The sequence below is a fragment of the Rhinolophus hipposideros genome (assembly GCF_964194185.1).
Source record: "Rhinolophus hipposideros genome assembly, chromosome: 2".
Classification (NCBI taxonomy): domain Eukaryota; kingdom Metazoa; phylum Chordata; class Mammalia; order Chiroptera; family Rhinolophidae; genus Rhinolophus; species Rhinolophus hipposideros.
The window spans coordinates 22,847,673-22,873,459 of NC_138048.1; positions in this window are offsets into that span (position 1 = coordinate 22,847,673).

The window sequence follows — 25,787 nt, forward strand, 5'->3', positions numbered from 1 at the left end:
CTGGCAGTAGGTATATGGCCACTTAAAATAATGAAAGTAAACCACGTTTCTTGAAACAGAACATTAATTGATGTAAAATATATTATTATCATTGACATATATTACAGTATGCCTCTGTGCCATGTAGAAAAACTCTGTAAAAGTGATCTCTATCTTTCTAGCTCACCACCTTCCAATTAGAGTGTGAGTGCTTCAATATACATTGCTATGAATCAGTAGGCTATGCACCAGAATGCGTATCAGTCCAAATCACTGCAGTGGGACAAGTTGCCTTCCTATTCTCTGTAAAACTGTCTGCAAGATACATTTCTGTAACAAAGCTGCTTTATAAACATAACTCCTGCCTAGGATAAAATTATCGATGTTTTCTTATGGAAAAGAATCTCCTACTTTGTATTCAAAAGCTATTGATAATAAAGGGCTTCAAAAGATGATTTATATTATTGTTGTGTTAGCAAACCAATCTATATATGCTGGGGACTAATATATACATACTTGTTACAATTGACATTTTCTTCGGCAATCATTCACTTCTTCTACTCAGGAGAACAGGATTTCTGTTTCCTGCAGCCGTTTGCTTCCTTTGTCTCCATTTGATATGGAGATTATAATGTGGCCACGTTTTCTAAAACAAATTCTGAATTTTCAATTTTGCAATGTATATATTTTCTTACAGAGCTTATTGAACATAGACATAAAATCTCCTACCACATGAAGTACATCATGGACTGAAAGTTCCCTAAATGTAAGTCTTTGGTAACAGAAATAAATTACTTCCTTACTTTGTCAACTCCACACTTAAAAAGCACATAGTTAATTTTTCTTATAAGTAGGTGTGTTTATACTCGTCTCAAGTCTTTAAACTTTGAAAATCAACTTTAAATCTTGTAATTTACATAATATAATACAGACACAGAAATACTGTACGAGAAGTGAGAAACTCAAGAACTCAGCTACTTTTACTCATTTATTAAGCATATATTTACTAAATACTTACCAAGTGCCCAGCACTGCACTAAATGCATAATTCAGCCAAATAATAGTTATCACACCGCGTCATTTTTATTCAATAATGTACTGATATTTTTAAGTTTCATGAAATGGAAAAAAATGGATGATCAGTACTTTAATGAGTGCTTCAAATATCATAATATATTTTAAATATTTTAATATTGTTTTATTTCTTTCCCCTAATGTAGAGCAATTATGCTACAAGAGAATGACATTGTTTATCTTTCTTCCCCAAGTTTTACTTCCAGTCATTCTTCAAAATGAGCACATAAAGTCAAATTTTATTCTAAGGACTGATTTCTTGAACTGGCCTTTGCTTTAGCTTGGATTTTGCACTGTTTTCTTATTTCAGGAAGATGAATATATTTAATATACTTTAAATTGCATCATATTTTATGAGCTCTCAAGAGATCCATTGTTATGTGAACCAAACATTATTGCATAATTATTGCTTCAGATATCTCTAAAAATGATTATGACTAATTAAATATACATAAAATACATTTATCAGTGAAAAATTTTCAATGATTCAATTTCTATTCCCTCTTGAAAGTGCCTGTATCCTTTGCAGAAGAAGAACTTTTAGGAAGAAGCAAGTATCTCAGCAATTTGAGAACATGATATAACATTAATATTTCATAGTGCAATTGAGGTACATGGTTAACTAGAGAAATGCCATCATCCTCCAAGTAAGTGTGACTTGTAGTTTCACTAACAAGATGAAGTGTAAGGCTCCGTGGAAGATGTTGGTTTATCTTTGCGTGTACATCTACTTTATGGTAAAATTTTATTTTTTATTAATTTAAAACAGTGTTATAAAGAGACCCACTTAAAAAAACAGGATAAACATCTATCACTTCTTTCCTCATTGGAGCACAAACAATACAACAAAATCTGCTGAATTCTAATTCACTAGATTTTTGTGGGCTTCATTTTAAGATGAATCAGCAATTTTAGCTGTTTAAACACTCTACCATGGAAAACATTTTCAATATGTTATCTCCAAACTACGATTTGAAATGAAGTTTTCACCAGCTTGTAGTTAGTTATATTCTGCTTGGAAAACAAAAAACAAACAAAGAAATAAAAGCAGGCAAAGAGAAAATACATATCATTTACATGGTTTGAGAATGAGAGATGAGAGATATTGTGCTAGTTGATCTTTAGTACTGTATTTTATTAGAGATTTTCTCTACTTACATTTTTGTACTAACATGTCATTTTTTAGAAATGATAATAATTATGTTAGCTATGACAGTGATAGTAACTGATTTATTTAAAGTACTTATTTTGGTTAACTTAGTGGTTTACAACATATGTCCATTCCTCCCCCGCCACCTTTTTTTTTTCTTTTTTTGCTTTGCTATTTGCTCATCTTTGAAATACAAAGGCCCCAAAACTAGGGTGTGTGGGAAGCAAATACACTATCCGTCATAAATCTTTTAACAAAGCGTTCCAAGCAAGATGCCTGTTGCATTCTCTTCTAACCAAAAATGAGTTTAGCATCTAAAGCACATTGAGATATGGTTGCCGTAAATAATAGATGACATTGTGATGTTCCTGTAGCTTTGTGGTATTTGAAAGGTACTATTAATTAGTTTTTCTTCAAAATATTCCTGCAGAGAAGGATGGAGCAGTAACTTTTTCTGAGTTCTACTAAGGAGTAATTTATGCAGTAATCTCATGCAAACCAAAGCCTATTAAACTAATTTGTGTTTACAAGTACAAGAACCTCTGAAATCCTATCTAAAATGTTCAGATGATTCAAACTCTTTTAGTTTGGTTTCTTTTCAACATAATTCTGTTTTTAAATATAAATTTACACAAGCTGGCACCTATTGCAAAAACCTATTGATGTCTACAATTTGAAAATAATTTCCTATTGTTTCCAGACAATTACCCACAAATAACAAGCCATTCTGTGAAAATACAGCCAATGGAATAGCAACAGAAATACAAGAAATCCCTTAAACATAGAATAGCATTAGTAGCTTTCAAAGCTCCTGGCTTTTTATCTTTTATTAGAGGTCAGGGAAGTCCCTTCTCTCACTTCATGTAAACTACATTTCCATATTTCCTCTGTATGTTTCATTCCTCCACTTAAACGAAGTGACAAGGAAATCCAGGCCCAGTTGTTATTGATAGAATTAAGCATCTGTCCTAGCCTTAGTTGGGCACTATCTAACAATCCTTACAGGACAAGAAATGACATTAGGATGTTCGTTGAATCAATAAACTATTAAAAGCTAATAAAATATTTTGCTAAAAAAATTAAGAATTGCTATATACCTTTGAACAATCAAAACCACACTTGCTAAAACACCTTTTATCCATCTTCAGCAAGATTATATATTCTCCCTCCACTGGTACTCATGACCATCGGAGATATGCTGGAATCTGCCCAACACTAACATTGGAATAGCACTGAACACTTTTAAGTCCCACTCAGAGAGGTCCTATGACTTCTTGTGACAGGTAGCACCTACCCATAATAAACCAGGAAAGTTCTATCCTGATGAATCTAGGCATTGCTGGCATCCTGGTACAAAGGTAGGATTGGCTCTTTACATCTCCTCCCTCCCCAGTGTCTGCCGTCAAGGCCATCAAGTCAAAGCCAAAGCAAAAAGTTTACATATCCTAGATAGTAAAAGGGAAAAGAAAAAACAAACATTATCAGTAATAAAGTATGCTGCTTATTACCAGATGGACTTAACTCCACATAAGAAAGTGCAGAATATTGGAGAATAGTCAAAAGTACTGTTGAAATAACTTTCTAGGCCCAAGATGGAGCCATGCTGCCTGGGGTGCCATGTCAGCAAACCAAAACTTAGATGACTTTTGTGTCACTGTAAATGTTCTGTTTGACAACGCATGCAGTGTATTCAGTCAGCCAGTCCCCAAACACCAAGCCAGCTCTGGGCTCTACATTTACTTCCTCATTCCTTCTCACCCCAAACAAGGTGGACTGTGTGGCCCCAGGCAATCAGATAGTTCGTGTTTTTCTCTTCTTTGTTCTTTATTCTTTATCCTGTAAGAGCTCTCTACCTTCTGTTCCATTTTTCAGTTCTCCAAATAAACACTGTCTACTTCATGAAATTTTAAATAAGGTTTTTTTCTATCATTTATATTGTCTTCTTTAATCTTTTTTTTTTTTTTTTTTTCAAACAGGACCCAATCTAGAGTGTTGCAGGGAAAAAGTGTAGACTGTTTCACTATGCAGTGTGATTTCAGGGCCAGCAGTATCAGTGTTACCTACAGGCATGAGAAATTGAGGATTCTCAGCCCCCACCTCAAATATACTGAATCACAATCCATCATTTAACAAAATTCCCTAGCTGATATGGACCAAATGTTTGTGTCTTCCCGAAATCCATTTGTTGGAATCCTAACACTCAATATAATGGTATTTGGAGGTAGAACGTTTGGGAGGTATTTATGTAATGAGAGTGGACCATGAATGGGACTAATGTCCTTGCAAAAGAGATTCCCGAAAGTTCTCTCACCACTTATGACACTTGAAGACACTGGAAGAAGCCAGAAGGCAATAAACCAGGAAGTGGTCAGCAAACCCTATTCTGCCTTGATCTTGGACTTTTCAGCCCCTAGAACTCTGAGAAATAAATGTTTGCTGTTTAAGCCACCCAGTCTATGGTATTGGCATTATAGCAGCCCAAATGGATTAAGACACCGGGTGATTAGTATATACATTAAATTTTGAGAAAGAGAAGGTAGAGTATATGGGAGGTTTGACTGAGATTTCCCCTCTAGATGAAATACCTTGTTCCCAGTTAAAATTAATGTTACCCACTTGAGTTTCGTTTATCTAAGATAATTGATAAATTGTAAGAAAAATTCATATTTTTTCAACTTTAATGTGTGGACAGAGATAAAGCCATATTCTGTTGTTTCTAATGGCTTGATAATGAAATCCATTGACTTCATCGACTCTGTATTATTTTAATGTTCTATAAGTATGCATAAAATTAGCTAAACAACAAATGCATTTAGATTGAAACAACAAATTTTATTTCATTGTGCAAATTTTGAAATCAACATCAAAACTAATTAAATTAAAACTTGAATTTTTAATATTAGTTAGAAGTGACACCCTACATTATAAAGATTCTCGTGTGCTTTTAAAAAATAAGCCAAACTTATTAAAAACAATTTTAAAATAAATATATGCCAGATAACATTTTTAGGAAGAAAAATTATTACACCCCCTACCCCTCACACACACACACACACACACACACACACACACACACACACCCCACACACCCCACACACCCCACACATACTATACATGCACAGCAAATTTGGTTTGAAATAACTGTTCCATCTTCAGTGGATGAAGAGAAGTAAGAACATTGAGCAATTTTCTACTGTGTGTTCAAGTATAAAATCAAAATATCACCAAGAGACATTATTATAATTAACCATAAATATGTTATTTCCTAGGTATAATGATTCTAATGGATTCCTTTCATATGATTTACTTCTTTGCTATTGCCAAAAGAGATGGTCCATAAAAGAGCTATTTTTTGTTAAATTTGATAACTAGGCTTTGCTTCTTTAAAAAAACAAAAACAAAACTGGAATTATAAGAGCATAGATGGATACTCAACAATACAAATAAAGCTAAACATGGTTTATACAATAGACTCTCAACTGAATTATTTAGGCAAGAGAGTCTATGGAAGAAAATAGGCAAAATGAAAATCATTTTGTGTATATTGTCTTATGGAAAATAAATCAATAGGGCCTTAAAACATTAATGCAGTGTTTTGTAGAGAATTAGATGGAAAACAGGCATCAAGCAAAATCTTAGGAACTGAACTATATGCAACAAAACTGTGTAATAATTTGTTACAAATAACTGACTTTTAAGAAAGAAAATGTAATTAAGCAAAGCATTTCGTGTTATCTTTCTGTTAATTAGCACTCAAAGTCATGGCTGAACTACAAAATGATTATCTTGTATATCAGTACAAGTACAGTCATAAGGTAGGATTCGCATTGGTTTGGTTAAACTCTCGTGGTTAAACTCTACCAAATCTTGTGTAGAGGCTCTGCAGAGACACACAGATTACTTACTTACCCAAATTAAGGAAAAGGCACATATATCATCTGCTCTATATCTAGACATTCATACAAAAAAACACAAAAAAACAAAAAAAACTATGTCCAAAGCTCTACAGATTTATTTTATAGGTTGCTAGTGTTAATACTGAATGAAAATTCATGGTGAATAAATTGTTTTGTGTTTAAAAATTTATTTTGAAATTAATTACAGAACTATGGAAAAAGAAAAAAAAAATAGTTTACCCATTAATTATTTTCTATGTTTCAGGTATTCTACTAAATACTGTCCATTCATCATCTCACGTAACATTTACAGAACTTCTTTGGATTGACTACTATTTTTATCTCCATTTTACAAATAAGAAAATAGAGCACTGTAATATAATATTAGTAAACTGAATTTAGATACCTTCAATATGATAAAACAAGTGAATTCAAATGAAACAAGACACTATGAATACAAATGCCTTTACATATATACACCCAGTTAAATTATATGTGGATGCCAAATTTTAAGCATCTCTGGACCCTTTATCCACATGAATTTTCCTATAAAACAACAAAGATTCTGCTTCCAAAAAATATTTAGTTACTTTACCCTTTCTCTGTGACTACCATTGATTTCTTTGTGATATTTTCATTATCTAGAGAGAAGTGAGGACATAAATGTTATGTGTTGCACAGAGGTAAATAAAATGAAAACTAAGAGTCCACCAGTAGAGGAAACTGCTGGTTGTCGGTGATTGTTTTCAGAAGGATAATGAAAGCAGAGTCTGGCTTGTATAAATTAGGCAAAAGAAGGCAGCAAATACAGACCATTTTTTCAAGAAGCATAGCAGTGATGGAAAGCAGGGACGCAGTAATTTAGACAGGAGTAATAGATTAGTTTCTTTTTAAAATTAGATATAGAGACTTTAGCATTAGAAGAAACAATGGATCATGCAAAAGGAGGTTTTGAAAATACCAGAAAAGAAAGAGGTAACTGAAGGAGAGTGATAGATGTAGAACAAGTAAAGGAATCAAGATGAAGAACATAGGTACAGGTTTTAGCCTTGGCAAGTAGGAAGAATATTTCTGTTGAACCTGAAATTTAAAAGGAAAAAAAAAGTAATAATGGGAAAAAATATCAGAATCACTGTTCTTGGGAGGTTAATTTTGAGAAAATGTTGTAGACTGGACAAATTTTAACCTATACAGAACTCTCAAAACTTATTACAAAACCAAATAACTCAATTTAAAAATGGGCAAATGATTTGAATAGATACTTCACTGAAGAGGATATAAATATGGGTAATAGCACATGAAAAAATATTCAATATCATTAGCTATTAGGTAAACACAAGTTAAAAGCATGATGATATACCACTATATACCTATTAGAATGGCTAAAATAATTCAACAATACTAAGTGTTGTTGAGGATGTAGAGCAACTAGAAACCTCATGCACTGCTGGTAGGAAGGCAAAAATAGTACAGCCACTTTTGAAAACAGTTTGGCAGGTTATTTTTGTCTTTGATTTGCTTGTAAGTTCAGCAGATACTTACCATAAGACCCACTACCAGTACCATTACTGGATATTGACCTTAGAGAAATAAAAACATCTTTATACAAAAACCTCTACACAAAATTTTCTAGCAGCTCTATTTATTACACCTAAACAGGAAACAACTCAAATGTCCTCTAGCATGTGAACTGATAAACTGTAGTACCTCCATACAAAAGAATATTATTCAGCAATAAAAGGACTTGAGCTATTGCCATATGTAACAACTTGGGTAAAATTTAAGGCATTATACTGAGTAAAAGAAAACAGCCACAAAAGTTTGCATAATCTATGATTTCATTTATAGGACATTCTCGAAAATCGATAGTAATGGAGAACAGATCAATGGTTGCCAGGGCTTAGGGGTAGGAGAAGGTATTTCTATAACAGGAGAAAAAAAGACAACTTTTGGGGGTGATGGAACTGTTCTGTACACTGATTATGATAGTGTTCACACAAAACTGTGTGTGTATGTGTGTGTGTGTGTGACAGAGAGAGGGAGAGAAAGAGAGAGAGCGAGAGAGAGAGAAAGAAATATAGAACATTACACACAAAGTAATTTCACTAAACAATAATTTTAAAAGATAGGTTTCAGGTCTATTATGATAAAAGAACATAAAACAAAGTGAGAGCAAAATTGTTCTGTATAGTAAAATAATTGAAATTATGGAGTCGTATTCTGGCTACTTAAGTAAAACATTGGGGGATTTGAAAAGGAAGGAGATGGGAAAAACAAGGACCTGCCTAAAACACTCCAGCACCATGGGAAAGGCCACTGAAAATTCCTTGCTGCAAGAGTAACCAACAGAAAAATATGTTTATATTATTTCCCCACTCTCTTGTTGGTGATATTATGCCTCTAATAGTTCCAAATTTTCAAAAAAAAATGTTTTTGTAATGAGGTTTTATGTTAGAATTACTTTAGTGAATATAGAAAAAATGGCCTCTGTCCACTTACGACAACAACTGGAGCTATTGTAAAGAGAAGAGCAGCTGAAAGAAATGAGATGGTGAAAGAAAACTGAGAATCCAAAGTATTAGAGAAAGTATGGAAAATAAATACGTTTCCTCTTAAGGAATCGTCCACAGTATTGTGATGGGGGCTGCATCTCCCATGAAATGAGACTTAGGTCTAATCAAGGAAAAGGCCTGGGGACACTTGGGTTACATACATATAATTAGGAAATAGAATGCTGAGGTACCCTCTGAATTATACTAATAATAATCAACATTTGGTAACTTTACAAACATAATTTCCATAATCAAATTATTCCATATCTAAACACCATTATAAAAAATTTAAAAAAAGGTTTTCATGAAGGCAAAAATACCTTATTGGGATTGAATATTATTACATATGATTCCAGCAATCTTATTATTTACTTTTTCACAGCTTTGCAACTCTCACACTCATCATTTTGTTATAATGTTTTTAACCATAAAAATCCACGTGGGCTTCTGATACAACATTGAAGATAGTATCGTTCCATGTAAGTAACATTGTGAGCTGACCATTTATTGGATGGCTTGTTACCTCCCAAGCAACGGGCCTTCTCCAAACCAGTAAGAGCCTCATAATATTCTGTGAGCTTTTATGCCATTCTCACAGTGTCCAATGCAGCATCTCAATCAAAGTGCACTAAGAAAAGGATGGTGTCATTTGTAGGCAGTTAAAAGACAACAGAGAAATGTGCTGGGCTCTAAAAAGTTCTGTGACATGTGAACAGTACAACCCTTTGGTTTTACTGCAGATCTGAGAGAAACAAGGACTAATACGTAGCACTCTATTCTTCTTATAATCCTGGCAAGAATATAATTGGCTCTTCACTTTCATTCTGATACTATATGTTTTCTTTGATCCCTCACTCCCTAATTCTCTTTGTTAGGAAAACCATCCTTGCTCTCCAGTAGAGTAATTTATTTAGAGATTAATAATAATCTCTTGCTACATTACTCTACTAGGGCTTTCATAACAACACGCTACAGACTAGATGACTTAAACAACAGAAATTAATTTTCTCACAGTTCTGGAGGTCAGAAGTCCAAGATCAAGGTGACATCAAGTTTGGTTTCTTCTGAGAGCTCTCTTCCCGGCTTGTAGATGGCCTCTTCTTTCTGTGTCCTCACATGGCTTCTTCTTTTTGCTCTTTGGGAGGAGAGCAGGAGCTCTGGCAGAGGACTGATCTCAACTTCTGTGGACATACTGAAGAGATTGAAAAGGAAGAGCAAGCCTCTCTTGAAAAGTCTGTGACCAAGGAGGAATTTCACTGTGAATGGCCCAACTGGGGGCTGCAGACTGGCCTGAAAGTGTTTGGTTGCCCTCATATCTATTTAGCAGTTCCCTACCGAACATTGGTGCTCAGCCCGCGGCTGAAGACTGGTCTGCAGCTCCCACTGCTCAGGCCACTGAATGGGAAGGAACAACCACTGAGTGGTCATAAGCTGTTTCTCCGTTCTCTTACACAGAAAAGGGAAATAAGACTGACAGAAACTGACATTTCCGGGGGAAAAAAAGATTTGACAAAAGCAAGTGTTATGGACAAAATATATTCCCCTAAAATTCATAAGTTGCAGCCCTAACCTATCCCCCCAATGTGGCTGTATTAGGAGACAGGGCTTTTAGGGAGGTAATTAAGTTAAATGTGGTCATGAGAGCCTTGATCCCATAAGACTGGCGTCCTTATAAGAAGTTGAAGAGACACCAGAGCTCCTGCTCTCTTCTTATAAGAGCAAACAGAAGAAGCCATGTGAGGACACAGACAGAAAGGGCCATCTGCAAGCCGGGAAGAGAGCTCTCAGGAGAAACCAACCTTGATGGCACTTGACCTTGAACTTCTGACCTCCAGAACTGTGACCTTCCACCAGCTGTTCTTGGGAGATGGTGCTGCACATGCATAAAACTTCCTGGCCAGCGTCTACCTCAGACCCACTGAGTGAGCTCCCTTTTTGTTGCATGGTGTGGCAGTGTCCACATAGCGTAGAGAAGAGTCTGTGTTACACAGTGATGGTAAGTGGATTAATATAAGACACCTCTGTGAGAGGCTGCTGATTAGCCCTGGGATCAGTAACCACTGGAAGTAGCACTGATGTAGGATCTGCTCGTGATTTCTGGGTGTAGGCCTGTAATGTGTCTAGTGAAGCCAAAGAATGGACACACAGACCCGGGACAGGCAAGGAGTTGTAAAGGAAGATAATTTATTAGAGGCAGGAGGAGAGGTTGCAGCTCCCGAGTTGGAGAGGGTACCCGAAATTGGGAAGCCCACTAGCTAAGGCAAAAGGCTTTTACTTTTATACTTGGCCCTGCCTGTTTGGGAAAAGGGGCTGGAGGCTTCTAATGGAATTCATCTATTAGGTTTGTCCTATTTGCCCATGCTGAAGAGATTCACGAAATAATCTATTCCTATCTACTAGATCTGCTACTTTGTTCGGACAAAGGGATTTGAGATAATTTATTAACCTCAAGGCATATTCTCATATCTTTGTCCTGGAGTGAAGGAGATATTCCAGAACCTGGAGTTTCAGGGTATGGCTGCTTTTTTGTTTATTCCACCAGGGACCGTCCTATATACCTAGTAACATGCTAACTAACCTGTCTCAGCAGCTCCCCGGAAGGCTGCCTGGATTTAGTTGGTGAAGTTTCCTGAACTGATACGGCCAGTTATAGGAGTAGCTCTAGTAACAGCCACAAACTTCTCACGGCCCATGAGCCAATATTCCTGGAGGATAGGATACTGACATCAGCCTGGCTTTTAATAGCAACAGAGACACAAGCTGCCAGCAGAAGCTTCTCACCAAATTTATGATGTAGATGGCATCACTTTTCCTTTTGTGGATGTACTGTTCCATCGAGAAGTCAAGGTTGGCACCGCATAGGTGGGTGGGTTCGTGTTGCAAGAAATTTGAGAAAATATTCTTCCTTCATTTGCAGGACATCAAGGGCTCTGGACATTGTGAAAATTTCCTTTAAGTTATAAAAAAAACAAAACCAAAAACAAACAAAAAAAAACAACAAAACAGAAAAATGCCAAATGATCCTTTCTGGTTAGTGAAGAAAGGCTTTTTTTTTTTTTTTTTTATGTTTCGTCCATTATTTTAGGGAGAAATTTGCAACAAGGTAAAACTATACCTACCAAAGAACTTGTTGCTCTGTATGATTCTCTTTTACTGAAAATTTGTCTCTGCTTCTTTTCTTCAGTTTAACTATGTCCTGAAAGACCCTTGAATCTTCACCCACTGATTTAGGAAATCAGATGATCTGAGAGTTAAATGCATCTCTCTGAGTTCCTGAATTGAATCGTGTTGTTCTTTAATGTCTATAATTTAAAATCAGGAATATGTATTAGCAACCCTAAAAAACATAATGCTTCCATATGCAGAAATGAAATACCCAGTTAAGTTCCACTAGCCATGAAACAAAACGCAGTGTCAAGCCCCGTCTGCTAAAGAGAGAATGAAGAAATAGGTAGTTTTAGTATTTGAAATCTTCTTTTGTTAATATGTGAAACCAGATAACCATCAGATCTTGTGATCTGAGAGCTCAGACTATTTTACTGAAGGAGAAGAAAGAGGAGGGGAAAGCGGAACGATAAAAAGTGGATAAAGAGAAAGGAGGAGGGAAGGAAGAAGTAACTTTCATAATAAGAAGTATTTATAGTAGAATGACATGTAGTTCCTTACTGTGTTATTTTTGGAGGTAATAAAAAAACACACAATAGTATGGAAAAAGAAATGTACACCATATATTGCTCTCACATGAAGAGTGACATGAAAAAAGGTATATTTTAGTAATGAGATTTGAGTGTTTTGGCAACAAACACCAAGATATTCACACTGTTAGAGAAAGTGAAAATATATATATATATATATAGGCCAAAAAAAGAAAAAAAGAAAAAGAAAGGCAAAAACAAATAAGAAATGAAAGAAATCCCAATGTATGGGTTAACTAATTAGTTGAAAATACTGTAACAGCTCATTGGGCAATTTTGTAATCAGATGAGCCCAAGGGATGAATATGATCAAGTTTATAACAGTTCATTTTCTTTGACTGCAGCTGTATACAATGCCCCGGGAGATTCTAGAAGCAATGAAACTACAGCGACTCTTTTGATTAATAACATATTAAATACCTAAAATTCATGAACAGAAATGCATATCGTCATGCCTTGAAGGGTATCCATTGACGTTATGGAGCCCCTTCTGGAGAGAGAGCGAAGGAGTTGGAAACCTGTGAACGGCCATCTTAACGGCATTGCCTTCTTAAAGATATCTTTTAAAAGTTGTGGTGTTTTTTTTTTTTCCCTTTGTATCTAAATTTGAAGGGTTAAACTGTGCTGTGATTGCCATAATTGTTATTTCTCCCCCAGTGATTTTATAGCCAACAAGGGAACATTAGCACCCATTGTTTCCTTGTGGAAAATAATCTATTTAGAGATACTTGCTTCAATTGAATCTTTTTTTTTTTCTTTTTTTAATGCTTCACTCCATTATTTTATTATAAAGAAATCCACACCAAGGCAGAGTGGGGCTTCCAAAGAATTCACTTGTCTCTCTATTTATTCTTCCCTGGAAGTCGTAAGCCTCCGTTGATAGAAGCCCAGATGGGTGCTAGGAAAGCAATTATGATTAAAGACATGATGGGAATTCAGAGAGCTGCAGGACATCTGCAAGTATCAAAGACTCTTGTAAGGGCCTAATCCCATACTCATTACATGACTTTTTTCCTAGGGTTGTCTATGTCTCAGTAATTACTGTGTTATTAAATATATATATTTAGCTAAACCTTTTGTAGCACACATATTCAACTATTCGAACATGATTTGATATACATATCTTGGTTAGACAAAGACACACCTGACATTATCTAACAATCTATTGAAGGAAATTTACATGAAAAGAATGCAGTAAACAAAGAAACTAAGTAATGTGATTTTGCTCAGCAGTGTCTGGCAAATACAAGAAATACAAATCTTATCTTCCATTCATTCTTCCTAAGACTAAATGTATGCCACTTAGGGAGAGGAGAAAAAATATAGCAACTGCAATAAAACTAATTTTTTGAAAAGTAAACTAATCTCTGTTCCTTTCAATGTTTAAGAAAGTTAGGGAATAAATGGTATCTAAAATAAAGTTTAAAACATTGTATACACCTCAGAGAATATAGTTCTTTGAGGCCTTCCTGGTCTTGTTTTATAGTGTTTCCGCAGTGTGAAAGGTGATGTTAATTGTGTCTCACTGATGTCAGGTGGGATACAAAGTAAAGTCAACATTGTTCTATGTCTACAGAATTTGGGGGAGAGTAAAAACTAAAGAATAAACTAGGAAGTTGAGATCAATGGTAGCTAAAGTCTAATTAATAGATACATGATGGTAGAATACATATTTGTGCAGCAAGCAAGCAAGGATAGACAAGGAAACATAAAAGGACAAAGAAAGTAGCATGATAATAGTTTTGGCTTCCATAAATACTATAGCTACTCAGTAACTTTTCAAGGCTAGAAGTAGTTCCACACCACAACTCTAATTAAAAGCAATGCTGGGTTACTAGCCAAGCATTGAACCCCTACAAAGAGTCATTCATTTGTTAAGAGGAGTATAAAAGAACATATAAATTCTGTCTTAGGAAATATTAAATGTGCACATAAACAAGAGTAAGTATAATGCTCGGTGAATTTTTAAAGTACCAAGGTGAAGTAAAAAGTTTTATCAGGATTCAGAAGAATTAACTATATATACATAAAGGATTAAATAAGAAAATAAGAACTCATTTAGTAACAGGTGCACAGCACATACACTGAGTCTTAAGAGAGTGAAGAAAATAGGGAAGATCTTTCCAACAAGCAAACAGCAGTGTGAATAAGAGAAGTAGGTTTGGAAAGCAAAGGGATTGCAAAAGCATCGGGACTACTGCACTGAAGAAGGGGCGGTCAGACGCAGGCTGGACAGGACATACACAGGATTGATTTCTTTTTCTTCCCCACCGCCTTTTATTTTTCATTTTGGAGCTGTTCCACTTACAATTGCTATATCACAAAGGAATCCAAACTTTAGTTATGGCTTAAAAGAACCATTTCATTATGCTTATAGATTTTGTAACTCAGAAATTCAGACAGCGCTCAGAGGGAGTGGCTTGCTCCTGCTCCTTGATGTCTGGAGCCTCATTTGAGAAGATGTGAAGATGGGGATGACGTCATAGTTGGGGCTGGAATCACCTGAATGCTTGTTCATTTGTGAGTCTGGTTCCTGGATTGAGACAACTTGAAGAACAGGGCTGTGACTGAGTGACTACGTGTAGCATATCCATGTGGCTTGGCTTTCTCACAGCATGGTGGCCTCTGGGTTGTTGGACTTTTTACACAGTGGTTCAGGGCCCCAGAAATAAGTGTTCCAAGAAACAAGTTGGAAGCTCCATGCCTTTTTATGATCCAGCCTCATAAATCATATGATATCATTTCTACTCTATTGACTGAAGCAGTTCCATACCTACTCAGATTCAAAAGGAGAAGTACCTCATCTGTTAATAGTAGGGTTATCAATAAATTTGGGGGTATTGTTTGTTTCGGGGAGGGGGAGCAGTGTTTTAAAATATTTACAGGAATGCATACTCAGTAAGTGTTGAATTAATGATTTGTAGATAAAATGTATTTCTTGTAATTATACACTGATAACTGATGTCAGGATAAAGGATTGCTAAAAGTTCAAGAGAATTAAAATTTAGAGTCTAATGAGACCCTCTCTGAATTAAAAATAGGCACTGTACTAAGTACTTAAGTTATAGTCCCACTACTTACTTTTTAAATATAAAAGGTAAGTTTTATTCCAAGTTTATAGATGAGAAAATAGCAATTCAGGAAGTTAGTTGCCTTGCTGAAAGTCTTACAACCAATAAATGGCAGAAACCTGTTTCTAAATCAAGTCTGAGTTTTGTTGAAGTTTTTTTTTCTTTTTTTTTTTTTTTTCCTACTGAATGTGATGGAAATAGGAAAGGGATTCACCGTAAGACACCTTATGAAGTTAGAATTGATAGGACTTTGTCAACAATTGGATGTTGTCAATAAGTCAAGTTAAAGATGAATCTTTGTCTCCAAAATTATGTAATGAGGCAGATATTGATGGTGTCCTTCAAAAACAGAGATGATAGAAAGAAGAACAGATTTATACCGGTTGGCAGGAGGTGAATAAAAAGCAGGACCGGCGCCCTAATTCTCAAAGTCTAGTTCAAAATGAAATTTTTAAAAATTTCAAGAGAGTGACAGCAGAACATTTAACCAAGCACTGGATCCCAAGGCCAGCCCAAATTGCACTCCCATAAAGACAGCCCTGAGAGAGTTTAGTGTGGGGCATGTCCTATTTTAGTTGCTAGAGATACAGTAAAGATAAACTTACAACACAGGAATGGAAGAATTATATGGTCCTTTGCAGATCAGGAAGACAGAATAAGAATGTTAGAAAATATACCAGCTGAAGGAAACTTTATGATACTCAAGGGCTTTTTTTTTTTTTTTTTTTTTTAAGGACAAACTGCAAACTTGTTAAGGATAGAGTGTTAGTTTAACTGTCCCTCAGACATGATTATTTAGAACAATTTGTTTGTATCCCAAGCTATAGAGAGAGGAAAAGAAAAGTCATTTACTTTTACATTGAGAGCCAGTATTGATCTAGGGATGGAGAGAGAACTCTGGAACAGTCTTTAACACTTACATGCTATAGACAGAATTTTTATCTAGGCGACACTGTATTGGGCTTCCATGATTTTTGCCACAAACCAGGTGAGTGACCTTTAATTAAGTATTTTACCTCTCTTGGTCTCATAGCTTTACTAATTAAATGATAGTTTATGCTAGATGTATTCATTTTATAAAATTTACTAGGTTCTATTTTGTTCCAGACACCAAATTTACCTCTAAATACTGGTGAATGAAACAAAATCCCTGACATTTTCTCTCTACAAAATGCTAAGATGTATTTTAAACACACACACAAAAATAAAACAATGATGTATCAGAAATAGTCCAGTCCAGTTAGACAGAGCTAAGAATTCCAGATCTTTCTCTTACTACCTGTGTGGACTTGACCAAGTTTCCAAACCTTTCTGCTTTACATTTTGATCTGTAAAATGAGAATAGTGGTGCTAACTGCCATTTGATGTTTGACATCCCTGTACATTTATGCTAGCTCAATGACTGTAGTTAGTGCATAGTACTTACTCAATAAATGTTTATGACTTTTTCACTCTCTGACTCTTACTCCTCACTTTGAATATGCATTTCAGATTCTTAGGCATAGATCATCCCTCGAAATAAGAATAATTCCCAGATCACCCCATCAAAGCATTTATGTATACTATTCAGAGAGCCTCTACAAAATGATTTTTTTTCTTTTTGACACACAAAATTTAAACCCAGACCAATTCTTCTAAGCCTCTTTAAAATGTATGATGGGTGTTTAGAGTTCTTTCTCTCTCAACATAGTGATTCTTACCTTTTTGTTGTTGTTGTTCATGGATCTCTTGGAGAATGTAATGAAAGTTAAAGACCCTCTTCACAGAAAAATGCACATACACATGAAACAGAATACAGTTTCCCCGTGTCCCCAGCCTCCTTGGTTCCCTGAAGCCCATCCATACACCCCAGATTGAGAACTGCACAGTAATCCAAAGATACATTTATTTACTACAGAGAACTCAAACTTTAATTTGAAATTCATGAATTCCAAGTAGTTATGGACCTTGATAAATCATCCTTTACCATCACTAATATCATGAAGGGAAAACTTTGAATGGATTTGATTTCACAGGCCATGTGTGAATATTGATTTCAGCCCTGCCACACAGCCTTTCTGCATTCTGAGTGAAGAGATTATTCTGCCCGTGTTTCAAGACGAGGCTCATCTACCCCGGTGACACATACTGTACTGAAAACAAGGCACCTGGGATCCGGCTGTCTCAAACCACATCCTAGGCTGCTCTATATATGTCCAAAAGATTAGTTACATAATATTGATACTTCTGCATGAGGGGATGATTCCCTTGTTGCCACAGACTTCAAACTAGAAGCTATTTGAAGTTTTCAAATCTATGTCAAAAGGCAGATGATTCTGAAAGCCCCATGATTTTGATTCTTTATCGGTAAAAATTCTTAACTGTTTAGAACTAAGACAGTGATAGTTTACTTTGTGTAAGTGTAAAATACATAAAACACCTACACTCTAAGAGAGCAAAAATGTAATGTTTTATTTTTTCTGTTTATGTAATGCATCAGCGCAACTATCAGATTTTTTTTTCCTTAATATAGTTATAGAATATCTTTTTAGGGTTGGTTAATGTTCAGATTGCCTATGAGAGACTATCCCCATTAAATACAATGCTTAAGTGCTTTTAGTTACATTTTTAGAAGATACCTTTTATTGCCGACATCTTACCTGATCCAGGCCGAATGTGCTTTCTTAAAATGTCTAAAAATTCATTAAAATGTAATAAAATAGGAAAACGTTTTTAAAATATCGTGTCATGTGGTTTAAATAATTTTCAATAGTGAACATTATTTATCTTCAAAAGCATATTGTTTTAGAGATGTTTTATTTCAAAACATGTTAAAAATGGATAAGTTAGCTCAATTTTCTGTGATGTTTTAAAGTTTCGAGTCCTGATCTATAAAAAAAAAATAAATGTTGTCTTCTACATCACTCTATGAAAATTGTCTTTTCTAGGGATGAACACTTAGTTCAAAAAAAAGATCAGTTCTATTGAAAAATTCACATAAAATCTCAAAAGAATTACAAATTTGGCATAGTTGTAATATTTAAGGTCGTTGATGTCAATAGTCTGAGTTCCTGTGTTAAAAAAAACAACAACAACATTGCTTTATGTAACATAGACAAATAATTCAATTTTTACTTCTTGATAAGCATCAATTAAAAGTCTCTAATCTCAGAAACTTAGAACAGTAATTATTACATTTTCCCAGAATTAAGTATATACACTACTGAATTCCAAAATGAAACCAAAAAAAAATCACACTGGATAAACCTCAAAAACTATTTGGTAGTTGGAACTTCATTCTGCTTAAGTGAAGACAACTGGTCTGTGACAATGTATTCTCTTCAGACACTAGATCTTTGCTTAAAAAAAGGTAACAGTTCACTGAAAGCATACTATATGCTAGCTATTAGCTAGACACATTCCATGTAAAATCTCATTTAATCCCAAAACAACACCAAGAGGGGAATGATGCTATCATTACATAGATAAAGATAGCCTTACAGAAACTAAGTATCTCACACCAGTAGAATGGAGATTGGAAGCTTCATCCTCCTGATTCCAAATTCTGAACTCCTCGTCATATTCGATATAAACATCATGGTCTTAAATGTCTTCCCTTGTCCCACATCTTGTAAAATATTTCATGAAATATAAAAATGTTGAATATATTTTGCTACATAAAGGCATCCTACCATTGTAGTGAGAAGTTGGGCTGTGGAACAAAACTATCTGGATTTGATTGCTAACTCAATGGTTTAAGTTACTTAAACTCTCAGTTCTTCAATTGCCATACCTGCGAAATCAGGATCATCATAATGATAAATTCAAGATATTATGGGAATAAAATGAAATCCATTCAATGATATATGGAGATTACTAAAAAGATAATAAATATTCAACATATGTTAACTGTTCATATGATAACTACTATTATCAAATTATCTTTGCTTCATGTATGTCATCTGGCCTTACAAAGAATGGAAAGTTTTATCAGACAGAAACCATATTTTATGCTTATTTTTTATTGTTTCTATGATGGAACTAATTCTTGGTATATAAACCTAAAAATTGAGATCGCCCTCCATCCCCCTCCAAAGCAACCAAAATTTTTTCAAGCATGAGCGGTAAGTATTGAAAAATATCCCATTCTTATGAAAATCCAGCCAAAGTGTAACACATTAACAAAAAAGAAAGAAAAAGAAATAAAAACTAAATAAAAGAAGTAAAACCCCGGAAGCTAGACATTTATATCACCTCTCTGAGTGAAAATAATAATGCCTCCTTCACAGATTCTTTGCCAACACCTTTTCCTTTATACTGGGCGTACCAAGCTGTTTCCCATATGGGTGTTATTTAGCCATTTCAATTGCCCAAGACTGAACTGAATGGCACCCACACACACACAAATGTCCACACATTTTGTAACTTACAATATTAAATAATAGTTATTACTCTACCAGATGAAAGACAAATACTTTACCTTTTCATTTAATATTCTAATAACATTTGCCAAAAAAAAATTAATAATAACTTCTTAAGACTTCTTAAACCACTCACAATCTTTGGTTTTCCTCTTACCAGACTTTTTTTTTTTTTTTCAGTTTTCAAGAAACTTAAATATTTTCATCCATCATGTACTTTTTTTTCCAGGTTAATGAACGGCTCGATGTTTTAAATTGGTGCTGCTGCTTGCATTGTTACTTCCATTATTATAAAACAGTGTTGTAAATGACTAGCACAGTGATCTTAAAATCAATTTCTTAAGGAATAAAATCTAGGCTCTATTAACAATATATGCTCACACTGCTAGGCTGTACCCTCCTCTAGAATAGAGAATGATGTTATCAATATAGGTCCTCAATACATGCTTATTAAAGAGAACTCTAAACTTTCAATAAGCTAATAATAGTGAAATGTAAAAAAAGGTAATGGGACTGAGGTAACGGAAAAATGTGGTTATTTCAAATGAATTAACTTTAACTTTGAGAGGAATCAAAATATTTCAGACTAATTTGCTTGCATTTTACTTTGAAACTTAAAAAATGGAACATCTTCAAAAAAGAAAGAGAACCCATAGACTCTTAGACTAGGAGAGGACCACAGAAAGCATGTTATTCACTGTCACTCTTGCTGCCCCAAATTGTGTTTTTCCATCTGCTGTAATTATCCTAACTTTGCATGGCTGAATGGAAAAAAAAATCTTAACAAAAAGCAGTGGAGATCCTTGTCTGATTTAGGTCAAATCATTTGACCTTTTTGGTATATTTTTGCACTTCTGTAATGAAATAATTGAACTAATAATTTCTGAGTTTCTTCAAATCATTGGGTTTCTGCCTTTCTACTTCTAATAGAGGAAAACTCACTATATTTTTTATAGTCCACTGGAAAGCTCAAATTTTGAGAATGTTCTTGACTCCATGTATCTTTTATCCACCGGTTCAGTGTCTGCCAGTGACCCAAGAAACGGTAGGTTTACTACTTTCCCCAGAGCCTCTTACATGTCTACAGCCTTGCAAGATGCCTTTCTCCTGCCATTCTTCTCTTTTTTAAGATAAGTAAATAAATAAAAATGTAACACCTCTATTTTAGTGACAAACATGAATTGCACTCAGTGAAATATTGAATTTTAGATGTTAAAGGTTTTAGCTCCCAACATTAATCAGGGCTATATATACATTTATTTAAATATCTCATTTTGGTCAAATACACATTCCAGAGTCTTCTTTCTTAAAAACACACAATTGCCCTCTTTATATGTTCTCTTTATGTTTCTTCAATAGCTTTGGATAAAATCCAAAGTATCTAACATTTCCTAGGGGGACTGATGGTCTGATTTCAGCTCTCTGCTTTTGCTGCTCCCCACCTCACCCATTCTGATTAAGCACAGAACTGCCTCTGGCTTCTAAGCTAGAAGTTGCTCTTTGCTACTATCCTTTCCTGCGTTTAGCTGCTGCTGCTGCTTCACCAGACTAATTTATACACATTGTTTAAGCAAGCACCTCAGGAAGCCATCCTCTGTTTTTTCTAATGTTCAGGATGAGCTTGGGGTCTCATCGATGGTCCATCCCATAGTATGCAGTGCAAATATCTTACCATTAAACTTACCACAGTGATTTAGGAATACTCCTTCTGATGATTCTTTTCCTCTAGATTCTGAGCTTTTGAGAATAAGAACTCTGTCTTGCTCATCTCTATAGCCCTCATGCTTAGCACAATGCTTGGCAATATAGCAAGCTGTTATGAAGTGTATGACGAACACATGAATCAGTAGTAAGCATATATTAAGTAGGGCAAATTGCCAGTATATGATAGCTGTTTGATCAATCTGTGTAAAAAAATATATATATCATTGATCTGTACAGAGTCTGTAATAAAGGCATTACAACAATAAAAATAGGCAGCTATTAATGTTGCCAGATAATTTGACACTTAACTTGAAGAAACATTGTGACACATGGTGAATGTTTATCATCACCATGTAGAATGTTCCAGTTTCAAAGAGCATCACAAGTAATGGAACTTGAAAGTGGGAGGAAAGCTGCACATCCTTGAAGCTCCCTCCTGAGCTCTGTTGTTGGAAGGGGGTGGAAAATGAGGAGAAACTGTATAGACGGCTGTGCACACTTGCCAGGGTGTCTGTGTTCAGCCACTTTCTAGTCCTGCCAAAGTGGAGGTGGTGCATGGAGCATGGTCTGCAAAACAGCAGATGAGGTTGGTTTGGTCCCCATGGAAACCAGATCTCCCATTGCGAAGTAAACATATTTGGTACTTTTGTAATTAGAACCCATCAAAAAATGAAAAACAACCCATTTTTGTTGTACTTGTATTGTCTTAAGAGAGTAGATATTCTAAGTCAGATTCACTGGAGAATACTTCCAGTTCTAAAACAGTTATCAAGTTATCAAGTTTACAGTTATCAAGTTATGCCCCACTTTAACCATTGACAAGAGAGATTGAAAAAGTTTCTCACTTAGCTTTGGGGTTTAGCTTTCTATAGACATCCAGGAAAGTCTATAGACTTTCATTTTGGGGGGAACGGAATCAAGTCATTCCGGGGACTTGATTCATTTTGGGGGGAACGGAATATAGTAAAATGACCAGCATAGCCAATTATATCTAAGAATATAATTGTTCATTCCAGATCTCCACCTTGAGGCAAAGGTATCTCAGTATCACATGACTTTTACAATATAAATAATGATACATGAAACTAAATAAACAGGGTTTTTTTTCATATCCCATGTGACATCATATCAGTGAACTTTTAAACTGTGTGTGTAATACTTCTAAATATACTGGAAAAGGCAGTCCTTAATCCTAATATTTTCATTGAACAGTCTTTAAGAAGTGTCTGGGAAAATATTTAATCCTGTCCTTTGAAATTTTCAAATCTTGTTCTTTGAAATGTTTCAAGCAAACTAATTCTGTAACTTTTTCTCATTAAAGTCAGAGGATTTGATTGGTAGAAAACTTAGATATATGGCAATAAATATCCACTATCTAGAAAGTTCTAATGTCATTCCACAATAGGAATTTTGCTATTTCACATATGTAAAAGTAATCTGATTCCGCCAATACACTCTAGTTTTTTGAGAAGTAAAACTTTGCATTAATTATTATGTACTTATGAAGCTAACACACTGAGATGTAAAATAAAAGGTGAGTTCCTAATTAAATATTAGGGTCTCATTGACATTAAACAACTAGATATTCCTCAATAATGGGAAATTTGACAGATTCTAGACAAAGAAATAAGATAATTATCTCCCCTTTCATTTTAATATACCCCTTTTAGCATTGTTGAGGTAAAAACAAAATAAAAATGGTAATAATAATTAATAAACAACTCCCATTAAATATGAATCCACCTTTTCTAATATATTTACATGTGAAAACTACAAAATTACTGTCTTAGCAGACATTTCTAATTCACCCCAACACAATTGCCAATCTTATATAAGATTGCTCTTTTTACATCATTTACAGAAATTGACATCCATGTGTTTCTAATATCTCATAAACACCAAGAATTCTTGCTGCTGTCTATTTATTAGGTTTGGGCATAATTTTAAAAGGATGTGTTCCAATGATCTGTGCTGTTGTCGTGGCTGATAATGATATTGTAGACTATTTTCTAATATTTTTGTTAGAAATGTCAATAGTATTTTGTATCATGTCCCAATATAACATAAAGATTCAAATTTATTGTAAATATCTTAGAAAACTTAAGAAAAACAAGATTTTAAAAGTAAGCACTTTCCATGTGTACATACTGTCTGGAACAGAGTATTTCAAACATGGGCTATGAAACAGGGGACAAGGACAAAACCCCAGCTGCAGGGGTTTTTGAACTTGCTTATTACTAAGATTTAAGGGGCCAGGAGTAGGGGAGATTTCCTCCAGCCTATTTGCCCAAGTCTTTACAATTACTTTCCTAATACATTGCCTACCTCCAGTAACTTACTACCTATGCAGGCTTTAATCTATCACTTGTTCCAAATGCCCTTCTCTAACACTTACCTTACTCTGTGTCTTAGTCCATTTGGGCTATGATAAGAAATTATCATAGATTGAGTAGTTTATAAGCAACGTAAATTTATTTCCCTCAATTCTGGAGGCTGGGAAGTCTGACACCAAGGTGCTGGTGAGGACCCACTTCCTGGTTTAAAGATGGCTGTCTTCTCACTCTGTCCTCACATGGCAAAAGAGATGAGGGAGCTCTCTGAGATCTCTTTTATAAAGGCACTAATCTCATTTATGAGGAGTCCATCATCATGGTCTAATCACCTCGCAAGGACCCCACCTCCAAATACCATCACACTGGGGATTTAGTTTCAATGTATGAATTTTGTGGTGATATAAATATTCAGACCATTGCACTCCCTTTCTTCACTTGTGCACATCCTACACATATCAGTGAACACTTTTATCTTTGGAAAGGAGCATAATGAGATTAATACAACAATGCCATTATCATAAAATCCCATTGTAATAATCTATATAATTCGTCTGATTCAATGACCTTTCCAATTGAAGAATGTCCCCATACAATAGTATCAAATATTAGTTTCCCAAACGGTACTAGAGCCCTTCTTGCCATGAGGAACACGCTCCTTCCTCAGAATTCCATCTTATCTTCAGACAGGGTTGATGTTTAGAAAGGTCTTTCTTCTAACTTCAACCCATTAATTCAAGTTTTGCTCTCTGAAGAAACATGAAATAAGCCTTTTTTTTTCTTATTTCTCTTCTATATCTTGAAACATCAAATAGTTGCTTCTTTGTTTTACCTATGATACATTGATTATTATATGGGTAGTCTCAACATTTGGCAAAGAAAGCAATTTCCAAATCAAGGTCAGAACCAAAGTGGTTTCTCAACTGGCTGAAAACTTAAATTGAATTAAGCATATTCCCTGATTTAAACAGTTTAAAGCTTTCCTATTCAAACATTTCACAATCACTATTTACTGTCAGTTATTATATTGGTCAATGTCCAGTGAGGAGAAATAAAAAGTCATCAGTTGTTCTAACAGAGATAACTTAACATAATGAATTGTTAATAGGCATAAAGTTGATGAAGTATCATGGCAAAAATAAAACACTAAGTCATCACTGAAGTAGCAACTGCAGGAAGAAACTACCACCTGTAGAGACAAACAAAAGAGAGTGGGATTGTTAAAATTTGGAAGTTTGGATGTGGGACCAATAAGTTGGTGCTAGTTTTTGCTCAGGAATGGGAGCTTGAGGGGCTAGAGTTCAGACTTCTGAGGACAAGAATCCCACCCATTGGTTTTGGTGAATTTGAAGATGTGTGAAAGAGGCTGGTCTGTAAGTGTTCAAAAAACTGCAAACTGGATTCAGCTGTTGATGTTGGAAATAACATCCCTAAGGTGAAGCAGTGACGCTGGAGAGACACTGACAGCAAAAGAAAGCCAATGGGAGCAGAGAGGAAACAGCAAATCCCTTTTTCGTTTTCTAGCTTTTCAGCCTTCCTTCAGCATCCCACTCACAGAATTTAACAGGAAGCCAGCTGCCAATCCAGAAATGTGGTTTGCAGAGTCCCATCCCAAGCATTACTAAGAAGCATATGGGGGTGGGTGTTGAAACTGAGAGACAATAGCTTAATAACTGGCACACTTATTTTCCTGTGTTTTTAATTATTTGTGTAGAGAACTGTCTCTTTAGCCTAAAAATTCCTTCCTGAAAGCAGGAAACATATTTATATCCATCCTGTTATCTGGCATAGTTTTTGACGTACAGTTGCTGTTAAGTAAATGCATGGTTAATGTATTATGGCCTTATGGTTATCAATGATAATTAAATATTATTGTTAGATACATCAAATGTTCTAGTTTTCAGTATTTTATTCCCCCCCTCCTAAGTAATGCCGG